The 5,231-nt window shown below is 39.4% G+C and overlaps 1 pseudogene; it reads left to right on the top strand.

Moving 5' to 3' along the window:
* Positions 1–4,320: 4,320 nt before the first annotated feature.
* LOC112915846 (large ribosomal subunit protein uL30 pseudogene) lies at positions 4,321–5,013 on the top strand (annotated as a pseudogene).
* The last annotated feature ends 218 nt before the right edge of the window (positions 5,014–5,231 follow it).

Raw genomic sequence — 5,231 nt, 5'->3', positions numbered from 1 at the left:
TAAATTAAAGTTTATCCCAAAGATTGTAGTAAGAGATGAAGAAGGACACTATATCATACTTAAAGGATCGATCCAAAAGGAGGACCTAACAATCATGAATATTTACGCCCCTAATGTGGGAGCTGCCAAGGATATCAATCAATTAATAACCAAAATAAAGACGTGCTTAGATAATACACTAATACTGGGAGACTTCAACACAGCACTTTCTGCAAATGACAAATATTCTAAGAACAACATCATGAAAGAAACAAGGGCTTTAAATGATACACTGGAACAGATGGATTTCACAGATATACACAGAACTTTGCATCTGAATGCAACTGAATACACATTCTTCTCAAGTGCACATGGAACTTTCTCCAGAATAGACCACATACTGGGTCACAAATGAGGTCTCAACCAATACCAGGAGACTGGGATTGTCCCCTGCATATTTTCAGACCACAATGCTTTGAAACTTGAACTCAATCAAAAGAAGAAATTTGGAAGAAACTCAAACACATGGAGGTTAAAGACCAGCCTGCTAAAAGATGAAAGGGTCAACCAGGAAATTAGAGAAGAATTAAAAAGATTCATGGAAACTAATGAGAATGATGATACAACTGTTCAAAATCTTTGGGATATAGCAAAAGCAGTCCTGAGAGGGAAATACATCACAATACAAGCATCATTCAAAACACTGGAAAAAACTCAAATACACAAGTAGACCTCACACCTAAAGGAACTGGAGAAAGAACAGCAAATAAAACCTACACCAAGGGCAGCCCCAGTGGCCCAGTGGTTTAGCACCACCTTCAGCCCAGGGCGTGATCCTGGAGACCCGGGATCGAGTTCCACGTCAGGCAGTCTGCATGGAGCCTGCTTCTCCCTCTGCCTGTCTCTCTCTAGCTTGCTCTGTGTGTGTGTGTGTGTTTCTCATGAATAAATAAATAAAATCTTAAAAAAAAAACCTACACCCAGCAGAAGAAGAGAGTTAATAAATATCTGAGCAGAACTCAATGAATTAGAGACCAGAACTGTAGAACAGATAACAAAACCAGGAGTTGGCTCTTTGAAAGAATTAATAAGATACACAAACCATTAGCCAGCCTTATTAAAAAGAAAAAAGACTCTAATTAATAAAATCATGAATGAAAAAGGAGAGATCACAAGCAATACAAAGGAAATACAAATGATCTTAAAAATGTATTATGAGCAACTATACACCAATAAATTAGGCAATCTAGGAGAAATTGATGCATTTCTGGAAAACCACAAACTACCAAAACTGGAACTGGAAGAAATAGAAAACCTGAACAGGCCAATAACCAGGGAGGAAATTGAAGCAGTCATCAAAAACCTCCCAAGACACAAAAGTCCAGGGCCAGATGGCTTCTTCCCAGGGGAATTCTATCAAACGTTTAAAGAAGAAACAATACCTATTCTACTAAAGCTGATCTGAAAGAATGGGATGGAGTACTTCCAAACTTGTTTTTATGAGGCCAGCATCACCTTAATTCCAAAACCAGACAAAGTCCCCACCAAAAAGGAGAATTATAGACCAATATCCCTGATGAACATACATGCAAAAATTCTCTCCAAGATACTAGCCAACAGGATCCAACAACACATTAAGAAGATTATTCACCATGACCAAGTGGGATTTATCCATGGGATGCAAGGCTGCTTCAACACTTGTAAAGCAATCAACATGACAGATCATATCAACAAGAGAAAAAACAAGAACCATATGACTCTTTCAATAGATGCAGAGAAAGCATTTGACAAAATACAGACTCCATTCCTGATCAAGACTCTTTAGAGTGTAGGGACAGAGGGAACATTCCTCAGCATCTTAAAAGCCCTCTATGAAAAGCCCAGAGCAAATGTCATTCTCAATGGGGAAAAACTCAGAGCCTTTCCTCTAAGATCTGGAACATGACAGGGATGTCTGCTCTCACCACTGCTGTTCAACATAATACTAGAAGTTCTAGTCTCAGCAATCAGACAACAAAAATAAATAAAAGGCATTCAAATTGGCAAAGAAGTCAAACTATCCCTCTTTGCAGATGACATGATACTGTATGTAGAGAACCCAAAAGATTCTACCCCAAGATAGCTAGAACTCAATCAGCAATTTGGCAGTGTGCCGGATGCAAAATCAATGCCCAGAATTCAGTGGCATTTCTATACACTAACAGTGAGACTGAAGAAAGAGAAATTAAGGAGTCAATCCCATTTACAATTGCACCCAAATGCATAAGATACCTAGGAATAAACCTCACCAAAGGGGTATAGGACCTATACCCTAAAAACTACAGAACACTCTGAAAGAAATTGAGGAAGACACAAAGAGATAGAAACATATTCCATGCTCATGGATTGGAAGAATTAACATTGTGAAAATGTCAAATGCTACTGAGGGAAATTTACATGTTCAATGCAATCCCTATCAAAATACCATGGACTTTCTTCAGAGAGTTGGAACAAATCATCTTAAGATTTGTGTGGAATCAGAAAAGACCCCGAGTAGCCAGGTAATATTGAAAAAGAAAACCAGAGCTGGGGGCATCACAATGCTGGATTTCAAGTTGTGCTACAGAGCTGTGATCATCAAGACAGTGTGGTACTGGCACAAAAAACAGACACATAGATCAATGGAACAGAATAGAGAACCCAGAAATGGGCCCTCAACTCTATGATCAACTAATATTCGACAAAGCGGGAAAGACTATCCACTGCAAAAAGGACAATCTATTCAATAAGTGGTGCTGGGAAAATTGGACAGCCACGTGCAGAAGAATGAAACTAGACTGTTCTCTAACATCATACGCAAAGATAAACTCCAAATGGATGAAAGATATAAACATGAGACAAGAATCCATCAAAATCCTAGAGGAGGGCAGCCCCGTAGGTGCCGTTTAACACTGCCTGCAGCCTGGGGTGTGATCCTGGGGACCTGGGATCGAGTCCCACGTCAGGCTTCCTGTATGGAGCCTGCTTCTCCCTCTGCCTGTGTCTCTGCCTCGCTCCCTCTCTGTGTCTCTATGAATAAATAAACAAAATCTTTAAAAAAAAATGCTAGAGGAGAAGACAGTCAACACCTTTTTCGAACTTGGCCACAGCAACTTCTTGCAAGATATATCTATGAAAGCTAGGGAAACAAAAGCAACAATGAACTAACTATTGGGACTTAATCAAGATAAAAAGCTTCTGCACAGCAAAATAAACAGTCAACAAAATGAAAAGACAACCTACAGAATGGGAGAAGATATTTAAATGACATATCAGATGAAAGGCTAGTATCCAAGATCTATAAAGAAATTATTAAACTCAACACCAAAGAAACGAACAATCTAATCATGAAATGGGCAAAAGACATGAACAGAAATTTCACCAAAGAAGACACAGACATGGCCAACAAGCACATGAGAAAATGCTGCACATCACTTGCCATCAGGGAAATACAAATCAAAACCACAATGAGATACCACCTCACACTAGTGAGAACGGTGAAAATTAACAAGTCAGGAAACAACAAATGATGGAGAGAATGTGGAGAAAGGGGAACCCTCTTGTGCTGTTGGTGGGAATGTGAACTGGTACAGCCACTCTGGAAAACTGTGTGGAGGTTCCTGAAAGAGTTAAAAACTGAACTGCCCTATGACCCAGCAATTGCACTGCTGGGGAATTACCCCAAAGACACAGATGCAGTGAAATGCGGGGACACCTGCACCCCAATGTTTATAGCAGCAATGTCCACAATAGCCAAACTGTGGAAGGAACCTCGGTGTCCATCAAAAGATGAATGGATAAAGAATATGTGGTCTATGTATACAATGGAGTATTACTCAGCCATTAGAGATAACAAATACCCACCATTTGCTTTGACATGGATGGAATTGGAGGGTATTATGCTGGGTGAAGTAAGTCAATCGGAGAAGGACAAACATTATAGGGTCTCATTCATTTGGGGAATATAAAAAATAGTGAAAGGGAACAAAGGGAAAGGAGAGAAAATGAGTGGGAAATATCAGTGAGGGTGACAAAACATGAGATACACCTAACTCTGGGAAATTAACAAGGGGTGTTGGAAGGGGAAGTGGGCGGAGGGATGTGGTGACTGGGTGACAGGCACTGATGTGGGCATTTGATGGAATGAGCACTGGGTGTTATGTGTTATGCTATATGTTGGCAAATCGAAGTTGAGGAAAAAATATATAAAAGAAAAAAAAAGTGGAGGTAGCACTCACTGCCAGGGATTTAATCAATACAGATACAAGTAATATAGCTAAACTGGAATTTAAAACAACAATTAGCTCTTTTCTGGCTGGAACCATGGAGGGTGCAAAAGAGAAGAAGAAGAAGGTTCCTATTGTGCCAGAAACCCTTAAGAAAAAGCAAAGGAATTTCTCAGAGTTGAAGATCAACAATCTGAGAAAGAAGTTTGCCCAAAAGATGCTTCGAAAGACAAGGAGGAAGCTTAACTATGAAAAAGCTAAGCATTACCACAAGGAATACAGGCAGATATACAGAACTGAGATTCACATGGCAAGAATGGGGAGAAAAGCTGACAACTTCTATGTCCCTGCAGAACCCAATTTGGCATTTGTCATCAGGATCAGAGGTATCAATGGTATGGGCCCAAAGGTTTGAAAGGTGTTGCAGCTTCTTCGCCTTTGCCAGATCTTCAATGGAACCTTTGTTAAACTCAACAAGGCTTCAGTTATCATGCTAAGGATTGTGGAACCATATATAGCATGGGTGTACCCAAATCTGATGTCAGTGAATGAATTGAATGAATTGATCTACAAGCGTGGTTATGGCAAGATCAACAAGAAGTGAATTGCCCTGACAGATAACACATTGACTGCCCGATCTCTTGGTAAATATGGCATCATGTGCCTGGAGGATCTGATTCATGAGATCTATACCGCTGGAAAACGTTTCAAAGAAGTGAACAACTTTTTATGGCCCTTCAAATTATCTTCTCCACGCAGCGGAATGAAGAATGCCATGATTATTTTGTAATCTGATCAGTTAATAAATGACTACTTTCAAATGGAAAAATAAATAAATAATAAAATAAAACAAGATACTAGCTGAGCTTGAAAAGAGCATAGAAGATCTAGAGATTCATTTTCTGGATAAATAAGAGAACTAAAAATCCAATCAAGCCAAAAATAAAAATACTATTACTGAGATGTAGTCAAATATGGAGGCACTAACAACAAGGATAAAGAAGACCG

The sequence above is a fragment of the Vulpes vulpes genome, chromosome 11 (genome assembly GCF_048418805.1).
Source record: "Vulpes vulpes isolate BD-2025 chromosome 11, VulVul3, whole genome shotgun sequence".
Taxonomy (NCBI): Eukaryota; Metazoa; Chordata; class Mammalia; order Carnivora; family Canidae; genus Vulpes; species Vulpes vulpes.
The sequence above is the reverse complement of the archived record's forward strand: the minus strand, read 5'-3'. Positions and strand labels throughout refer to the sequence as shown.